At 44.0% G+C, this 21,647-nt stretch overlaps 1 protein-coding gene across 1 annotated transcript in view; it reads left to right on the plus strand.

The window, feature by feature from the left end:
- The window catches only part of LOC126234716 (glutathione S-transferase-like), a 342,396-nt gene that overhangs the window by 141,789 nt on the left and 178,960 nt on the right, over positions 1-21,647 (plus strand). Inside the window, exon 2 of the mRNA XM_049943464.1 lies at positions 14,780-14,851. The gene's annotated coding sequence lies outside the window, so the exon portion shown is untranslated. The remainder of the gene's footprint in view (positions 1-14,779; positions 14,852-21,647) is intronic.

The raw sequence follows: 21,647 nt of genomic DNA on the forward strand, positions 1-21,647 counted from the left end.
CAACACAACACCCAGTCCCTGAACGGAGAAAAATCTCCGTCCCAGCCAGGAATCGAACCCGGGCCCTTAGGATTGACATTCTGTCGCGCTGACCACTCAGCTACCGGGGGCGGACTTCGTATGTGTTAATAATCAGGTAGGTAAGATGGTATAAAAGACAGAAACTGCTGATGCAATGACAGCAATTACTCTAGCAGCTATCGGTGGGTCTATACAGTTTGGTACAATTCTGACGTGTTATTATGAATCTACAAGATGGGTTATCTGCAACCTCGCTGTCTGTTCCATCCTTGCTGCACGAGTTCAAAAACAAAGGCATATTGTCGAAATGAGAAGAGTACCAACTCTGCGAATAAACACAGTCCACGTACTTCAAGGCTGCCATTCTCGTTAAAATACTGTCAGAATGGAAGGCACTCGCGTCGGAGTATCAAATAAAATGGACAGACGCGTTACTTGCAGCAGGATGCAACCTGAAATAGAGTTTGCAACAAAAAATGAAATGACTACGATTCTTACACTTTCATCTTCCGATTTGATTTCACACTTTGAAGAGATTGGGAAAACTGCAAGCAGTCTTCCACATGAATAAAGAGAAATATGGGGTAAATTTTAACTAACGCATTCAAGTACAGAGGACATCGCATATCGTGAGATAAAGCGACTTAGGGGCCCAGTGGTGCTGTATGATTCTCACATTTTTGTGTAATGTCACAAATTAGTCTCCATTCCACTACAATCAACTTCTTACTTGAATAGACCACAACTTACTCACGCAATAACAAGAACGTAACTTCATGACGGTTGCTCCATTAACTACTACTGACTCAAAGACAATACAGACAGTCTCAGCTCAGCGATCTTATACATACCGATTCTTTAAATTGAAAGACATTTATACAAAATTAGTTATTTAACAAATATTATCAAATAATTATTCAGAATAAGTTATAGCATGTCATTTGTAATTTACAAAGTGATTATATTTTAAAATTAAACTGGGTTTATGAAACATAATTGTGTCACTGAAAATAAATCTTAGTTAATTTCATGTTTCATTTCTGTTTTAAAGATATAATACTAAGCTGTTACCAGATTACTGAGGTGCCATCCAATGCGTAAGCCATGTTCGAAGTTACTGAGCTCTCCTGACCGATCCATTTAGCTGTTACTTCTCCTCTGCTAACAACACAATACTCCTCGCCTCCTTCTGCACTGGCGGACCCGTCTCTAAGGACATCTAGCGGTCATTTCGCGCTACATAGGAGAGTCCTGGTACTACTGATCAGATAATGTACACTATGAAATCAAAAGTATCCGGACACCCACAAAACATACGTTTTTCATATTAGGTGCATTGTGCTCCACCTACTGCCAGGTACTCCATATCAGCGACCTCAGTAGTCATTAGACGTCTTGAGAGAGCAGAATGGGGCGCTTCGCGTAACTCACGGACTTCGAACGTGGTCAGGTGACTGGGTGTCACTTGTGTCATACGTCTGTGCGCGAGATTTCCACACTCTCTAGGTCCACTGTTTCCGATGTGGTAATTAAGTGGAAGCGTGAAGGGACACGTACAACACAAAAGCGTACAGGCCGACCTCGTCTGATTACTGACAGTTGAAGACGGTCGTAATGTGCAATAGGCAGACAACTATCCAGACCATCACACAGGAATTCCAAACTGCATCAGGATCCACTACAAGTACTATGACAGGTAGGCGGGGGATGAGAAAACTTGGATTTCATGGTCGAGCAGCTGCTCACAAGCCACACATCACGCCGGTAAATACCAAACGACGCCTCGCTTGATGTAAGGAGCGTAAACATTGGACGCTTGAACAGTGGAAAAACGTTGTGTGGAGTGACGAATCACGGTACACAATGTAGCGATCCGATGTCAGGGTGAGGGTTCGGCGAATGCCCGGTGAACGTTAGCTGCCAACAGTAAAATTCGGAGGCAGTAATGTTATGGTGTGGTCGTGTTTTTCATGGAGGGACCTTGTACCCCTTGTTGTTTTGCGTGGCACTATCACAGATCAGGCCTAAATTGATGTTTTAAGCACCTTCATGCTTCACACTGTTGAAGAGCAATTCGGGGATGGCGATTGCATCTTTCAACATGATCGAGCATCTGTTCATAATGCACGGCCTGTGTCGGAGTGGTTACACGACAATAACATCCCTGCAATGGACTGGCCTGCACAGAGCCCTGACCTGAATCCTATACAACGCCTTTGGGATGTTTCGGAACGCCGACTTCGTGCCAAGTCTCACCGACCGACATGGATATCTCTGCTCAGTGTAGTACTCCGTGAAGAATGGGCTGCCATTCCCCAAGAAACCTTCCAACACCTTATTGAACGTATGCCTGCGAGAGTGGAAGCTGTCATCAATGCTAAGGGTGGGGCATCACCATACTGAATTGCAGCATTACCGATGGAGAGCGCCACGAACTTGTAAGTCATTTTCAGGCAGGTGTCCGGATACTTTTGATCACATAATGTAACTGGGATTGCACCAGGGCTCCAAACAGGACGAGATTTGTAGAGAAGGAGTGCACCCCGAGCAAGATGCTGCACACACATTTGCGAGTAAACACCACTACCTGAGATTTGCATGATGATTGTGGTAATCCATCTTTTACTAGCAACCTATTCAGCAGAAGTAGGAAACGGTCTTGCCACGGTGGATACACCGGTTCCCATCAGATCGCCGATGTTAAGCGCTGTCGGGCGTGGTCGGCACTTGGATGAGTGACCATCCAGGCCGCCATACACTGTCGCCATTTTTCGGGGAGCACTCAGCTCCGTGACGTCAATTGAGGAGCTATTCGCCCGAACAGTAGCGGCTCCAGTCAAAGAAAACCGTCATAACGACTGGGAGAGCGGTGTGATGGCCACATGCCCCTTTATCCGCATCCTTTATCCTGAGGATGACACGGCGGTCAGATGGTCCCGATGGGCCACTTGTGGCCTGAAGGTGGAGTGCTTCTGCCGAAGTGGTCTCAAACGATGTTGGATGTAGCCTGCTCTAATCCTGATAGAGGAAGAAATTTTCATTGCCACTCTTTGACCGACAAGAGGAAGAGAGCTGGTGGCATATGGTTCCTGGACTTCAGTCTTTGCACCAACATTCTGTTATGCGTCTGATGATCATACGACCATAACCAGAATTTTTTCACAATAGTTGCACGTAATGCAGACCCTCCAGTGTAGCCGAGACCGCTAACGCACTGCTTTCTGGGCTCAGGTAGGAGCACCGGCCCGGATCGAATCCGCCCGGCGGACTAACGACGAAGTGCCAGTGTGCAGGCCAGCCTGGATGTGGTTTTAGGTGGTTTTCCACATCCCGCTAGGTGAATACTGGGCTAGTCCCCACATTCCGCCTTAGTTACAAGGCTCACAGCCATCTGAACACCTTGGCTCTATTCCATGGATTACACTAGATGCAGATAGTTGGGGTACACAAATTCCATCCTGGGGGTCGGGGGAACGGGTGGCAGCAGGAAGGGCATTGGCCACCCCTTACAATTAACATGCCAAATCCGATTAACCATCAAAGCAGACCCCGCCGGTCGGGATTAATGCTTGGAAAGAGTTGCAGGTAATGCAGGATTTTCTGAAAGAGAGACTCACATAGCAGCTTTCACATAAAATACATTCACTTCAGATTCAATAGCAAGAAGAAAAATATTAATCCAATCAACCCACCCACAAAAATCTGATCTTTAACATCTGTTTCTCCTGTGGCAGTTTACAGCAGTTTTGCGATGGTGTGGTGTCTTGAAACCTTTAATTTTTCATTAAATGTGATCATCTCTTAAATACTGCAACAGCTATATCGAGAATATTGCTTAGTACACTGTAATCGCCAGCATAGTCTGAATACAGTTTCGATCTTGCTATTGAAACTCGTCTAGTGTTAGACACATTTCATGCTGTGTATTCATGAGCTTGTCAATAGGCAGTTATCTGTCTCAAAGAACCTGTAGTCATCTGGCTGTCTGCTGGAGTAGTATGTCGCTGGGAGCAAACTGTGAGTTAGGTCTCAGAAATTCTTGTCAGCTTTGACACTAGTCAGCCAATAGCAAAGAATCAGTTCGCAAGACCGCATGGTCGACATATAAAGGCTGACTTTTCGGCTGGACACTGTCTTCTTCAAAATTTATTCGCTGACTGAATTCTTTGACATCAGCTGCACTATTTACAGATGTACTACCTATTAATGACGTATGAAAATTTGTGCCACACCTGGATCCGAACCTGGATTTTCCGCTTGTCGTGAGAGGTAGGCTTGATCACTTCAGCTATCCGTGCACTCTTGTCAGACCTATTCAAAACTACATATGTCACAATGTCTATATCCTTATGCCATAGTCACCTATATTCATGACATAATGCTGACCAACATAATCATCTGACACAGAGTTTCATATGCCATTAACACAGTGGTTCCCAACCTTTCTTAGACAATTACCCCAGAACGAGATAACATCCAACAACTCGAAAAAAGTTTGGAACCTAGTTACACATTAGATTAAAAATAATTAAAATTCCTCTTTTTAACTGCCCAACGATTTATAATACACAGTTAATGATGAAGCAACTGAAACTCCCAAATTTTCTACGTTTTTCACTACAACAAAAAATAATGCGTCTTTTTATATTTGGTTTGGTTCCACCACTGCATACAGTAAGCCATGCACCAGGTTCATTCAGTACTTCACTTTTTTTTTCATTGCTACCGTAGTCGGAGGTCTACGTTCACACTTGTAAGTTGTTGGGAATGGAATCGGTATTCTGAAGAGTTCTTCCAGTAATAGTTGCTGCTAAACACCGACCTTTCGCTATAATAATACCACTTCTGCTTCAAGGAAATTGTTTGCAGTATGTTGGCTTTCAGAGATCCAAGAAATTGTGCTTTCGCACGAATTTCACTGTCTATAAATATTCCTTCTTTCACAGAAACTGATCTTACGAAAACTGGTCTTACAACACAGATATTTACATGTGAGTTTTCCAAATCAGAAAAATAGTCGCTATTAGACGACGACTAGTTATAACTACTGTCACTGGAAGGACAGCAAAAGAAATAAACATAAGAGAAAAATGGCCTCGAGTGCTGTTGATAAAATGAATAAAATTTAAAATGAACGTTTTATTGCGTATGAAACTGATTGTTTACAAATAATTAGTGTTACGAAGTTTTTAGTCATGACAATGAAACCTGACCTTTTAACATGAAAACCATTCAAAATTTGAGAGAAGCTCAGGACCAGTGGAGAGATACAAATTGTTTGGAGAGACAGTACAGCAGCTAAATGGTTTATGGAACAAACTAGAGCGGAAGACTGTGATAGAGATCAGAAAATATGGAGGCAGGCTGGACAGTAGCAAGGTTGGTAAATTGCCAAAAGTAGTTCTTTTATGGATTCCAAGAAATAACAAAAGACTGAGAAGACAAAGTAAAGAAAGGCATGTAGATGAGAATAGGAAATATGCGGGAGGAAAAAGGGGATTCGTATCGCTCAAGATGTCAATGCGTGGAAGTGTCTAGAGAAGCCTTTTATCCAGAAGTTGATGTCAAATGGCTGATGAATACGATGATCAATTACATGTTACAGAGTACCATAATAAAGATAATAGTGATAACTTCAAAGAATAATCATAGTGATCATTAAATCATAATTGAACCCATTTTGGTTTTACCCCTCAGAAATTTTCGTCTTATCCTCAGGGGGTAATTACCCCCAAGTTGGGAACCACTGCACTAACAGGTAGTACATATAACACATTTAATGTCAAAGAATTTGCAGTCAACAAATAAATTTCGAATTATTTCGTACAGCTGTGGATCGTCAACAATGTCAGGTAGTACATCTAACACAGCTAATGTCAAAGAATTCGCAGTCAGCGAATAAATTTCGAATTATTTCGTACGGCTGTGGGTCATCAACAATGTCTGTTCGTTCGGACATGCAGAAAAAGTACTCTCTACTTCTGCTTACTGGTTGCGAGGATGTGCCGATCTGATTAACACAGACGCTTTGTCTTTCAGTAGTAAAACTGAGACATTGAAGAGACTTCGTTCTGGACTATGGTGAGATGACTGCTGACTCGCATGCTTACACTGCATTTACGTGATTCTACGTTAAGTGGCTCTTTAAATTATGGAACATTATATTTCTATACGCAAGCTACTTTCATGTGGGCGATGTTTGGTCTTTGTTGAAATTCACAGCATCCTTAGAAGCTATGAGGACCAATATCCAATTTTTATTCAGCCATCCAAGCTTGCAAGTAACTTATCTGAAAGCTCTTCCACTCATAAAACAGTATTTTGAGCATTTTTATTAGTCTATGGTGATTTTGTTTTGTCTATTCTATATGGATGGTCATGTAAAGCCATGTGGTTCGCTGAATGGGATCTGCATATGAAACATGAGAATTTGCATTCAATTACCGAATAATATATTGAGAGGGGCTATAATTTGGGATTCTTACTAATTTAGTTTTCACTCCCGTTGGTCTTTGTTCAAGTTACATTTTCACTTGTTGCATATCTCTACAGCTGTTCACTGAAGAGCTACGTTCTCTAATGCACTATATTCGCATTAGCGGCATTTAAAGCCGAGAGAGAATAAGATGCCCTCAGCAGTGATGAGGTTTTTATTTTAAATGTTTTCAACTACGCAGGGAAGTTGGTGTTACTGCTGAAATTCAAGACATGTGGTTGCAGAGATGGGGGCTTCGAGATCAAATTCTCCTATGACACTAGCTCAGGGTGTCTCAGTTAATCAAGTGTTACTGGATACTGTTTGCAAAATCATTTTCATCGCAGAAATTACACCTATAACTTGTGATCTATATGTATGTATGTATGTATGGATGGATGGATGGATCGATGGATGGGTGGATGGTGAATAGTTCCATGAAGTCTGTTGTAAGTTCTGTGGTCTCAGTTTTGTCTAGGTTTAACCCTTGCCAAACCCCCTTTAATTATTACGTTGCCCTATCCGAAAATTCTTTCCAAAATGAACCATAAAAACAGTTAGAGTGGACGTTACCAAATTAGACTCCTCAAGGTCGCACCCGCTACTTTCAGTCCACAGACGTTAAGCGCTGTGATTCGCCAGCCTCATAGCTTTGTTGCAACACTGTTGCCAGTGCAGTTGGCCAGTGGCTGCTGAGTGTTCAGTGTCTCCTTCCGATATCGTGTGTTCAAGTGTGGTTTCAGTCTTCCGTGGAACGGTGCATTGACGTATGTTTGGTAGTGAGCGATATGCAGAAGTAAGGGCCTGTGTATGGGGCGTAAAGACATTCGAAAACGATCTAAAATTCTTATAACGAAATGTACTGCAGTTTTTTTACTGATCTGGCTGACAATGAAGAAAGCAGGAATAATATAATTTTTGCCCAAGTTCATAAAATGACAAAAAAACCTTGTATTTTGGAATCGACTGTATTCCGTATTAACAGTGCAGTAACGTTGGTAGAATCTCTAGATGTGAAGATGTGTTTTGATTCACCAAGGAAAGGGTATAAATGAAAACGGAAATCTAAGGAATTTGACGATTTTGACAAAAAGGTTAGTGCGTGGAACAGTACTTCGATGGCATGACCGATGAGACTATCAGCTGGCTAGAAAAATACAGGGTGAAAAATATTATTCTGGCTGAGAGACCTGCGTTCTTTGTCTACTCCGCTCACTAGTTTTTTGATTCAAAAAGCGTAATGGTGGACGAAAATTTTTAATGGAGACCAGAGAGATTGTAGCCACAAAGCGAAGTTTTGTGTACCATACACTTATTGCTTCTGAGCACAATGATCACGTAGTATACATCGATAAAATTTGGCTTTCACAAAACTGTACAGAGATATTGCCTGAAAATACTTACAGTAATTTTGTATTGCTAATATCGGTGATTTGGATGATGTATGCAGTGGCGAAGGGTCAGTCACTCCGTCTTCAGGCCACAAGTGACCCATCGGGACCATCCGACCGCCGTATCATCCTTAGGTGAGGATGCGGATAGGGGGGGCGTGTGGTCAGCACACCGCTCTCCCGGTCGTTGTGATGGTTTTCTTTGACCGGAGCCGCTACGATTCGGTCTAGTAGCTCCTCAATTGGCATCGAGAGGCTGAGTGCACCCCGAAAAATGGCAACAGCGCATGGCGGCCCGGATGGTCACCCAACCAAGTGCCGGCCACGCCCGACAGCGCTTAACTTCGGTGATCTGACGGGAAGCGGTGTAGCCACTGCGGCAAGGCCGTTGTCAAGGGTCAGTAAGAGCTACAAATAAAAAATTTTCGGGAGGTATGGAACATTCTCGGTCGTATTAAGACGTTCCGTCGGAAGAGAAGTCCTGGCGGTGACATACAAGTATTGGCACACTGCAGCGCACAGTCTCTCGCAAATAAAACGCGTTCATACGTGGCACGATACAATAACGATCTTCAGATGTTACCAAAATTAATTTTATAGTTTTTTGAACGACTCTCTCCCTGGAAGTTTTTACAAGGTCCAATAGAACACAAATTCATCAGCGACATTTTTTTGTTGCACAGACAGAACAGTTCCGCACCTCTTACCGTATTTTACTTTTTATTTCGAAATATTTTTATGTTTTCACAACAAAATCGTGTGTTACACGCAACTATAATCTCTTAGAATGTTCATACATTTCTTCAGTACAAATATATCAGTGGCTCTGTATCACCAACAGGATGAAGTAAAACATTTTTGTTCTTCAAAACTTCTTCTAACGTGTTTTAAATTTTTTTCGAAGTAGCTGGCAAGAATTTTCTTTTAGAAAGTACTGAATCGTGTGCTAGACTAAAAATGGAGATGTCCAACATTTTTTTCGGAATAGTTATTAACACATGAAATTATCACAAACTGACAATGGTGAGATGATCTTGAAGTGCCTGTTTTCGTGACGGCCGCTATGATCAGATTTCATTTATTCACATATTCAGGGCATCAGAAACATGGGTCATATACTCTTACGGACTCACAGATTAAAGTAAAAAATATTGGAAAGGTTTACACTGTTGCAGATGTGTCTCCAACTGACAGCACATCTTGTCGATTCTTACAACAGACGTCCCACGGTAATTTAAAAACTTTTCCTTATTGCTCGTTAGTCTTTCAAACAGGAACTTCAAATGATTGTGTTTTGTGATTCATCAGGATGAACCTGAAGAATTCCCTGATGTTGTTGTCATCGATATCAGCTATTAAGAATCCTCAAAGTAAATAAATGCGATCCATCGTCGTTGGAAGTTCATCAATGACTGACGTAACGTATTAATGGTTGTGGAGAGCAGAAACAAACACTTTCTCTATGTACAACTGACACTATCTGCCACCGGCTGCAACAACATGCGGTACTAATGCTTTTGCATCACATCCCTTTGTCTTTCCGAGATCAAAACTTTTTTTTTAACCTTCAGCTACTTGTCTTGTGCTAGAATGTATGGTCCACAAAGCAGCGAACAGCGAGTTACACACCATTACTTCTTGAACACAACGCTTGTCAATTAAGTGCAGGTACTTGACTAACTGTGCGATTTCGTGATAAAGATATAGTAAGGTGTTAGTTATGAATCCAACGCATTGACCTACCTACCTTTTGTAAAAATAGAGCCAACTATTTTTAGTGAATACTTGTGTCGCATCCTGGCACCGGTTTCATCCTAGCTTTAGGTGAAGGTGTCGCGTGGGTGGCACAATTCGGATGTTGATGACAATGTGGACTAAAGTCTACTAAGTTATCTTTAATAGAGTGAGAGGGAAAAAGTCTCCTAGAGCACTTAGATGATTTTGGAAAGGAAAGGAGAAATTGTCGGTTTTGAAGGAAGTGAATAAGGCGCAAACACTTAAGGATACAATTTATGTCTCAATAGTTCAACCTTATTCATAGAGGTATTTCACAGTGGCTTTATACCTTTACACATCAGCGATTGCACCCTTCTACCCTATGTCAGTCCTTTCCAGCAACTCCCGGTTCTACCGTTCGCCATCAGATGAGCACTCTGCTTGCAACTCGTTCCAACAATGTACAAATACTTTAACCACAATAAGAAAGAAGTGCGAGACAGCACTTGTTGCTCTCTATATTCTTACACACAGAATACACCAATAATTACTCGTTGCGACTCACACAATTAGATACCTTATCCACACTACGAGACAAGTGCGAGACAGTACTTGCTCCTCTGTATAGTCCGACATACAGAAAATACTATTACTCGTATTACTGGACACAAACTCTACAGAGCTTGTTCTTTTCTAATAGATAGAAAACTCAAGATAGTAACTGTTCCTGAATACTTATCTGAAACTCCGTTGCCCACAGTCGAACGTGGACAAACTTCTCGTAGTATTTACTACATTCATGCTCATAAATTAAGGATAATTGCAGAATGTGGTGCCACAAAACGTGGCACTACACAAAACTGGCGCTAATAGCATAGGCACAAAGGGAATACACACGACACAGATCTGTATGTCCACGGCATTGGTGATAGGTTGATAAAACCGTCCCGTGCTACAAAACGCCACTGTTTCCTGCGCATATACCCCGACATCAATGTCGGATATGGTCGCCATGCACACGTACACAAGTCGCACAGCGGGTTGGCATACTCTGGAGGAGGTGGTCGAGCAGCTGCTGTTGTATAGCCTGCCATTCTTGCACCAGTGCCTGTCGGAGCTTCTGAAGTGTCCTAGGGGTGTGAAGACGTGCAGCGACACATCGACCGAGAGCATCCCAGACGTGCTCGATGGGGTTTAGGACTTGACAACAGACAGGCCACTCCATTCGCCTGATATCTCCTTTTCAAGGTACTCCTCCACTATGGCAGTTCGGTGGGGCCGTGCGTTATCATCCATCAGTTCGAAGGTGGGACCCACTGCACCCCTGAAAAGGCGGACATACTGGTGCCAAATGACGTCCCGATACACTTGACCTGTTACAGTTCCTCTGTCAAAGCATGCAGGGGTGTACACACACCAATCATAATCCCACCCCACACCATCAAACCACGACGTCCATACAAGTCCCTTTCAAGGACATCAAGGGGTTGGTATCTGGTTCCTGGTTCACGCCAGATGAAAACCCAGCGAGAATCACTGTTCACACTATAACCTGGACTCGTCCGTGAACATAACCTGGGGCCACTGTTCCAATGACCATGTACTATGGATTTAGGGGCTCTCCTGTGACCAGGGGTCAGTGGAATGATCATTGCAGGTCTCTGGGCGAATAAACTATGTCTATCCATTCGTCTGTAGACAGTGTGTCTGGAGACAACAGTTTCAGTGGCTGCGGTATGGTCCCGGGCAAGGCTACCTGCAGTACACCGTGTCCGTCTGCGAGCACTGATGGTGAGATATGGATTTTCTTGTAATGTTGTACACTGTGGATGTCCCATACTGTAGCACCTGGACACGTTTCCTGTCTGCTGGAATCGTTGCCATAATCTTGTGATTACCTTTTATGGCACACGGAGGGCCCGTGCTACGATCTGCTGTATTTGACCAGCCTTCAGTCGCCCTCGTATTCTATCCCTCATAACGTCATCAGTATGTGTTCTTTGGGCCATTTTCAACACACAGTCACCATTAGCACTTCTGAAAACATCTTCACACTTACTCGCTGCACCGTAGGCTACTCTGACATGCATCAACACACCTCTGCGTGTGTGGACTGCTGCCAGCGAGCGCCACCGTGAGACGACGGCAGGTCAAATGCACCGCATGGTCATGTCCCGAGGTGATTTAAACCCGAAAACCGCCCACCGGACGCGTTGTTTCACCATGTGTCAATATTATCCTTAATTTATGAGCATGAGTGTACATCGGTATCAATGTACCACTCTGTGACTGCCCTCGACGAGTCGCCTGTTTTACTAGCTGCTTCCTGGAAATCACTCCTTCATGGTACTGACTGCGACTGCCTTGATCCTATGCATAAGTCGCTTACATACTGATTTCTCAGGGACTTCTCGTGAGTTTCTCTACCAGTGTTGCTTTTCCCTGATGCTACAGAAGGTCTTCCTAATTTCTGGAAGCGTTCAACCTCATTTGAAAATGATTCTCAAGCAAGGCAACTACCATTTCAGTGGGTGCTGCCGTCCGGCTGTGGTTACTGTTACTGCACACATAAATATCGTTTCGGCAGTGACCGTGGCTGTGGCACGCAACTTTCGATTCTGAGTGTTGACAGTTACACTCGCTCTGCTATCACCTGGCTGTATGCCACATTCATCGTGCGTCCCCTTACATTAGTAGATTCAAATGGTGCAAATGGCTCTGAGCACTATGGGACTCAACATCTTAGGTCATAAGTCCCCTAGAACTTAGAACTACTTAAACCTAACTAACCTAAGGACATCACACACACCCATGCCCGAGGCAGGATTCGAACCTGCGACCGTAGCGGTCCCGAGGTTCCGGACTGCAGCGCCAGAACCGCACGGTCACCGCGGCCGGCTACATTATTAGAATTTGACGAACTATTACATTTTTTAAATTAATGAAATTTGATAGCCACCATACCTCCCTCCCAGTCGAATGGGAAACGGTGCGGTGGGAGAAATACTCGAAATGACGACGCTTCAGGAGAACAAGGTGCTGAACATGCGAAAAAGGTCACAGTTCAGAAGTTCATGTGACGTGGAAGGTACGTTAATGATGTCACAAAAATAGTTCAAATGGCTCTGAGCACTATGGGACTTAACATCTGAGGTCATCAGTCCCCTAGAACTTAGAACTACTTAAACCTAACTAACCTAAAGACATCACACATATCCATGCCCGAGGCAGGATTCGAACCTGCGACCGTAGCGGTCGCGCGGTTCCAGACTGAAGCGCCTAGAACCGCTCGGTCACTCCGGCCGGCGATGTCAAATTGGCACCAAATTTCGCTACAGTTCTGTCCAACATCACCGTGGACGTGTCACATATTAGAAAATTGTCACAGTGTATTTCATCCCTTCTTTTGACGCCTCTGCGATGGAGGCCAGAACCACGACGCCCAGCACTGGAATCACGCGGTTTTCTTATGAGTGGCCGAGGCAAACATTCCAGGCACTCCGCCGCTCAAAATCGCCGCGAAAAGGCTGCAGGGTGTGGCGTAAAGGGCGTTGATGAAACCACTTCTCTCCTTGAGACGTTGGTTCCCACACATTTTGAGGTCAAAAAGGAAAGTTCGCAGTGCGATAACACTCTTCACAACTTTAGACACTAGTGACACCCTCGGACGTTTCAGTCCTTCTCAAAGGATATTTTGGGGCTGCATCTCCATCAGAAGTGATCGCATCCATTTGGAGCACAATGCGACTGTAATTTTTGCTTTCGTGTGCAGTTTGGAACCACTAGCAACCATTCAAAATCATTCGACGAAATCTGAACGTGATCCGAAGCAGTGGAGGGTGCTTATGCTTTTGCAGCGCTCCTATTTTGTCTCCTCTTGTGAGTGATCACAGGGGAATGCGATATTGACATATGCACGAATAAAATAGCAGAGGGGTCCCTCTAAGAACCTCCCACTTTGGCAAAACCCTAGGTGACACCCACCCATCTTTATTGAGAGTTTTAAAAATGGGCCTGTAGAGATGAAACCATGACAAAGGCCTAGGCGCTTGCAAACCGGCAACCCCTTTGACTCTGATTCCAGATGGGCTACTATCAAGCGCAAGGACAGCATTGTAGCATCGAAAGAGCTGCAATGTAGCGTGCCTGCAGGCGACTGGTACTCTCGACATGGGTTCCGCCTGTACAGGTGGGTGGCTGCCATTGAGGGTTTTTCTGAACTGGAGGCTCTTTACCATTGTATTCACACATGAGCCAATGTCGCAACCCCAAGTGATCACGCCGCAGGAGAGTGTGAAATAGGAGGGATGAAAAAGCATAAGCATTATCTGCTCCTTCAGACTACCTTAGAATATCGTTGACTGGTGCTAAAGATCACTACTTATTACGACCTGTACACTAGAGCAAAAACTACGGTCGCTCTGCGCTCCAAAGAGGTCACATCCTGTTTAATGGGGCGGCAGCCCCGCATTGTCCTTGTAGAGGGGCTTGAATCGACCGATGGTGCCACCAGCGTCAAAGATTGTCAAGAACGTTTTCCTGTCACTCATCGCACTGCGAACTGCAGATTTCGACCGAGAAATGTGTGGAAATCAACGCCACAAAGGAAGGAGTGCTTTCATTGAGGTGTTTATGCCAACCCCTGAGCCCTTTTCGTGCCAGTTCTGAGCGGCGGTGTGTTTGGAATGTTTTTCTCGGCCACTCTTAAGTACACTGAGTGATTTCTATCGCATAGGAGTCAAAAGAAGTGTGAAATTACAGTAAAAAGGATTGTGACAACCATCTCATCGTGTGTCACGTCAACGGTGGCATTGTGCCATAATTAACACACCTTACGTGTAGACACTTTGTTGTTTGAACTGTCATCTAGCCAGAGGGTGATGTCGCAGGGCGCCAAGCTTTGCACCATTACGTTGGAAGCTTGTAGGCACCTTTGAGCCAAATTTCAAACCTATGCCTCAAAGTGGGTGCGAATTACGCGATTTCGAAAAAGTGATCCTTGAATTCTGATGCGCAGTATAGTAGCAAAGACTGAAAGATACATAAATAAAATAAAAACAAAGTGTAACTGTGGAACGTTTATTACCAAAATAAATGTTTAGACAGATCAACAATACTCGTATGTATCGAGATAAGTAATGAAGACTCTAACCTTGTTTCTTTCTTTCTTCAACAGATCTGTACGACTGGTGAAATTCGTTGTGCGACTGGAGCTGCTGCTAAAGAGGAGAGTGCTTTCTACACACAGGTATGGTCTGTCGCTAGAGACATAACAAAAAACACATGCGTCTTCTCTTAATCAACTGTGTTCGCCTCGGTACCTAAGTGGTCAGCGAGTCTGCTATGTGAAGCACCTTAATTAGATTCCCGATAGGACCATGGATTTTTCCTTGGTCAAAAATGTAAACGTCGTGTGACTAGGGCCTCCCTTCCGGTAGACCGTTCGCCGGGTGCAAGTCTTTCGATCTGACGCCACTTCGGCGACTTGCGCGTCGATGGGGATGAAATGATGATCATGAGGACAACACAACACCCAATCTCTGAGAAAATCTCCGAACCAGTCGGGAATAGAACCCGGGCTCTGATGATTGACATTCCGTCGCGCTGACCACTCTTTTTTTTTTAATTTCATTTTGTTCACTTTCGTTGGTTGCATCTGCTCGGGGTGGACGTCGTAAGAAATCTGTTTAAGTTCGTTGCTGATCGATTAACTCAGTTTTTTTTATTACAGTGGGCTGCTAACCCTCTGACCGAACACGCTGAGGTACTGTGCCGGCGCAGCTACCGGGGGCGGACTTTTCCTTGGTGAGAAGAGCCAAACGTGGTCTATTCACTCCCGTGTTACTAGTTGAGCAGCTACTTGAGTGAGAAGTACCGGTTCCAAACTTACAGCACCCAAAAAGGCGGTATGTTGACGACATGTCCGTCCATATCGTATCCGAATAACGCCATTGGCAGAGGCTAACACGGCGGTCTGTGGCACTGAAAGACCCGCAAGGGAAGTAAGCGGAACTGGTGCAATCACCTATTAACGACGTGAAAGTAATTATCTCTTTTCATAGGAGCCCTGTACGATGCAGCAGGAAAGGTATCCACCAATTTTCAGATAATAATACGTCATCTTAAGCTACTTTTAGAGAACCGTCCTCTCTTTGTTTTGTCTTAACTTCATAACTGTTGCAAAAGAGGACATAATAGTTGGGGAATGTGTTAAGAGGCGTTTAGCCTGAAGACGACAGTAGCTTACAAACAGCGTCGTTTGACCATGTGACAGACTGCCGTGAGGACGACACAGAAATAAGCATACCTGGCTCAAAGAAGCAACTTAAGGACTTGAAAACAAATCACCAGGTCCGGATGGAATCCCAGTTCGATTTTATGAAGAGTACTCTACGGCATTAGCCCCTTAGTTAGTTTGCATTTATTGTGAATCTCTTGCCCACACAAAATCCCAAGCGACTGGAAAGAAGCGCAGGTGACTCCAGTGTATAAGAAAAGTAAAAGAACGGACCCGCAAAATTACAGAACAATATCCCTAACTTCTGTTTGCTGCAGAATCCTTGAACATATTCTCAGTTCGAATTCAATAACCTTTCTTGAGGCTAAGCAACTTATATCCACGAATAACCACGGCTTTAGAAAGAATCGCTAGTGCGAAACTCAGCTTGCCCTTTTCTCACATGTTACACTGAGAACTACGGATGAGGGGCAACAGACAGATTCCATATTTCTAGATTTCCGAAAAGCTTTTGACACGGTGCCCCATTGCAGGCTGTTGACGAAGGTACGAGCATGTAAAATAAGTTCACAGATATATGAGTGGCTCGAAGACTTCTTAAATAATAGAACCGACTATGTTGTCCTCGACGGCGAGTGTTCATCAGAGACAAGGATATAGTGAGAAGTGCCCCAGAGAAGTGTGATAGGACCGCCGTTGTTCTCTATATACGTAAATGATATAGCGGACAGGGTGTCGAAGTTTACTGACTGTAGAAAAATACATGACGACTTAGACAGATTTCCAGTTGGTGTGATGAATAACAGGTAGTCCTAAATGTGGAAAAATGGAAGTTAATGCGGATGAGTAGGAAGAACAAACCTGTAATATTCGAATACAGTATTACTAGTGCCCTGCTTGACACGTTCAAGTCGTTTGAATATCTGGGCGTAAAGCTGAAAAGCAGTATGAGGTGGAACGAGTATGTGAAAACTGTAGTAGGGAAGGCAAATGGCCGACTCCGGGTCATTGGGAGAATTTTAGGAAAGAATGGTACACCTTTAAAGGAGACCGCATATAGGACTATAGTGCGACCTATTCTTGAGTACTGCTCAAATGTTTGCAATCCGTACCAGCTCGGAATGAAGGAAGACGTCGAAGGAGTTCAGAGAAGGGCTGATAGATTTGTTACCGGAAGGTTCGAACAAAATTTAAGTGTTACGGATATCTTTCGGGAACTCAGATGGGCGTCCCTGGAAGGAAGGTGGCTTTCTTTTCTGGAAACACTATTCAGAAAATTTAGAGAACCGGCATTTGAAGCTGACTGCCGAACAGTTCTGCTGCCACCAACGTACATCGCGCGAAATTAGGGTTCATAAGGAGGCGTACAAACAGTCGTTTTACCCGCGCTTTATTTGCGAGTGGAACAGAGGAAATGACAAGTAGTGGTACAGGGTACCCTCCGCAACGCACCTTACGGTGGCTTGCGGGATATCTATGTAGATGTAGATGGATAAATAAAAGAAAATATCTTCATTTCTCTGTTCGATCTGCCGGTGGTCGTACCCCTACGCCAGATACGTTTTATTTGTTCGTGTACGAATGTAATTATTCACCTTTAGTGTTAACAAGGAATTGTCATAATACTTTCTGGTTTGGTTTTATTTGTTTGTAAACAGATAGTCGCAAAAGAACGTATGTCTCCATGATACTTATTCACAAGCATCTCACCAATTAGATCGAACAGGCTACTCGCATATAAAGACACTCGAAACCGCTTTAGGAAATTAGTCAACTTGGCAGCCACTCGCTAATAACTTAATAAGACTGACGTCCATTGCATAACGAATTATGTATCGAGCGACCATGCCATAGAATGTGTGTTGTCCTACGCACTAATAATAAAGCACAACTGGCGTGCTCTCAGCTTTGCACATCTTGAGCCAGGAATGCAATAATGTTTTGCCACATTGACAGGTGTTCACGTTATTTCCCTAGTCACAAATCACAGCTATAGATACAACTTGTGCAATAGCAAACGCAGCAAACGTATATTATCTCAGCTTTTGAACGGGGAAAGGAATTCGTTCTGAACTGTGTTTATGCTTATAGCTGCCGCGATCGTATCACTGTTGTAATAAATTGGCATTGCATGTTTCGACACTGCTCTGTCATCACCAACCCCTTTCCGTTACTTGCCCCACACGATTGTAGTTATTTTTTCACTTCACACTCACGTTTCCGTAATCGTACGCTACCAAAGTCAAATCTGGATAAGACTACACGGTACAAATTACACAGTAGAGTAGCGAAAGCTCTTTTGCAAAGCGGAGATAAAATCGTCTGTCATACAGGAAAGAGATTACTGACTATTAGCGTAAATTCGCTGCATGTAACAAAGAAAAACGGGTCTACCAGTCTTACGTCATACCGCTATCTGTATTTTCCAGAATTCGTCATATCCGTGACGAATTCCGATGTATCCTGTGGCGTTAGAGAAACCCTTTCACTTCAACTCTGACTCACTGTTGGAGATTCTCGTCACTTTGAAAAAATGATGAATTGCCGTTATTTTGTCTTTATCAATTGATCCAGTATTACAGAATCCCACATTGCGTATGCTCTAGTTCGTATAACACCGTAAGGACCTGCTACACGATGTAAAGTAGGTGCTTCTGCTTTCCTTACAAGGGAAACTTCCCATGCACCTCCCCCCCCCCCCCCCCTCTAAGATTTACTACACTACCGGCCATTACAACTGCTACACCAAGAAGAAATGCAGATGATAAACGGGTATTCATTGGTCAAATATATTATACTAGAACTGACATTTCATTACATTTTCACGCAATTTGGGTGCATAGATCCTGAGAAATCAATACCCAGAACAACCACTTCTGGCCGTAATAACGGCCTTGGTGGGCTTGGGCATTGAGTCAAAAAGCGCTTGGATGGCGTGTACAGATACAGCTGCCCATGCAGCTTCAACACGATACCACAGTTAATCACGAGTAGTGACTGGCGTATTGTGACGAGCCAGTTGCCCGGCCACCATTGACCAGACGATTTCAGTTGGTGAGAGATCTGGAGAATGAGCTGGTCATGGCAGCAGTCGAACATTTTCTGTATCCAAAAAGGCCCGTACAGGACCTACAACATGCGGTCGTGCATTATACTGCTGAAATGTAGGGTTTCGCAGGGATCGAGTGAAGGGTAGAGCCACGGGTCGTAACGCATCTGAAATGTAACGTCCACTGTTCAAAGTACCGTCAAGCGAATAAGAGGTGATCGAGACGTTTAACCAGTGGCACCCCATAACATCACTCCGGGTGATACGCCAGTACGGCGATGACGAATACACGCTTCCAGTGTGCGTTCACCGCGATGTCGCTAAACACGGATGCGACCATCATCATGCTGTAAACAGAATGAACCTGGATTCATCCGAAAAAATGACGTTTTGCCATCCGTGCACCCAGGTTCGTCGTTGAGTACACCATCGCAGTCGCTCCTGTCTCTGATGCAGCGTCAAGGGTAACCGCAGCCATGGTCTCCGAGCTGATAGTCCATGCTGTTGCAAACGTCGTCGAACTGTTCGTGTAGAAGGTTGTTGTCTTGCAAACGTCCCCGTCTGCTGACTCAGGGATCGAGACGTGGCTGCACGATCCGTTACAGCCATGCGGATAAGATGCCTGTCATCTCGACTGCTAGTGATACGAGGCCGTTGGGATCCAGCACGGCGTTCCGTATTACCCTCCTCAACCCACCGATTCCATATACTGCTAACAGTCATTGAATCTCGACCAACACGAGCAACAAATGCGCGATACGATACACCGCAATCGCGATAACCTACAATCTGACCTTCATTAATGTCGGAAACGTGATGGTACGCATTTCTCCTCCTTACACGAGGCATCATAACAACGTTTCACCAGGCAACGCCGGTCAACTGCGGTTTGTGTATGAGAAATCGGTTGGGAACTTTCCTCATGTCAGCACGTTGTAGGTGTCGCCACCGGCGCCAACCTTGTGTGAATGCTCTGAAAAGCTAATCATTTGCCTATGAGAGCATCTTCCTCCTGTCGGTTAAATTTCGCGTCTGTAGCACGTCATGTTCGTGGTGTTGCAATTTCAATGGCCAGTAGTATAGTCAGATGGCCCAGTGGATAGCCCGTCAAAATCCGAACACGGATCAAGCATCAAAACAGGGGTACGGTGTACTGAAATGTGAAAAAAGAAGCAAAGTAGAAGTGAACGGTCCGAGCTCGGCATGTCCAACATCGAGCGGCTTACATTAACCAGGGCATCGTTGTTCTGTGGTCACGGTGAGTACTGCCAAGAGGGAGATCCGTATTCTTCCTTTTTCACAAAATTATGAACTGTCCGTCGGGTCATTGACGTGTCTGTTCGTTGTATACTGAATTGTGTGTGTGTCGTTGTGTAACGTACGTTTGTAACAGCTAGGTGTAAGGAAGTGACCTCCAGACGCACGTACCAACTATTTGTTCCATCCAAGTACTATACATTATGACTCTTTTGTTCCGATCTGGAATTACTTTGTTGTAATATAGTTCACATCCGTTTATTTGTTGTTTTCATTTCTATAAGAGGTCTACGCAACATCTCGCCTGCTCTCACTATTCATCACTTTTACTTGCGACAGTAAAATATTCTTACAACATGACTCATATTCTATAACCAATATACAGGGTGTAAATTTTAAGTTGACAAACCAGAATAACTCGAAAAATAAGCTTCACACGAAAAAATGTATAGAATCCAAAGTTTTAGAGAGAGGAATTAGGATTTTACAACATTTGTAAAACTCTAATTCCTCTCTCTCAACATTTGTAAAACTCTAATTCCTCTATCTCAACCCCCACCCTATGGGAAGAGAGGGAGAGTTTTAGTTTTAGCGAATCAAAATTTACGAAGTTAATAAGTATTTTTTATTTACCCGTAACCATTTTCCACGCAAAAATGAGAACATGGATTTTCTTGAATTGCAGCGCCAACTATCAAGAATCAAAACAAATGTTTAAGACAAAATGTACGTAGTTTTTTATGTAGAATCTGATTCTGCAATAAAAAATGGGGGTTCCGATTTGAAATTTTAAAGTTGCCTCCCGCACCACCCCAAGGGGGCTGAGGTGGTAGGCTAATTTTAGCACCAGCAGATGTCCCTCTCGAAAATAACCAACTTTGGGTTCTACACATTTTTTCGTGTGAAGTTTATTTTTCGAGTTATTCTGGTTTGTCAACTTAAAATTTATGCCCTGTATAGTGTGACAACTGCCAAGAATACGGAAGGATAACAGATGTCAATGACCGGACGGACAGTTCATAACTTTGTGAAAAAAAGGGTACGGCGGAGATTTGAACACCGATCTCCCACTTTGAAGTCAAGCACCGCCCCACAAAAACACGATGCCATGGTTCTTGCAATGCGCTCGATGTTGCACATCTTGAGCTTGGCCCGTTCACTGTTTCTATTTCGCTTCTTTTTTGACAGTGCAGTACACCTTCTTCTTGATTTATAGCTGATCTGTGTTCAGTTTCTGACGGGCTACCCACTAGTTTTACTACTAAATCCGAGGGCGGTGCGACGGATTGTTACCCTAGTTAGTGATGCCGCCTCATCTCTGAATAGCTATCGCGACATACATCCTTTTGAACCTTGTTACAGCACTGTCAGGAGTGTTCAGTACAGTGTGTTTTCAGACACACTTGTACTCTGCCCAGCATTAAAGTCTGACGTCAGCTCCGCCACAGTTCGCCGCCTGTCCTGTTCTACCAGTCTGCCTAGCCTAGGACGTTCGACATC

The sequence above is a fragment of the Schistocerca nitens genome, chromosome 2 (genome assembly GCF_023898315.1).
Source record: "Schistocerca nitens isolate TAMUIC-IGC-003100 chromosome 2, iqSchNite1.1, whole genome shotgun sequence".
Taxonomy (NCBI): Eukaryota; Metazoa; Arthropoda; class Insecta; order Orthoptera; family Acrididae; genus Schistocerca; species Schistocerca nitens.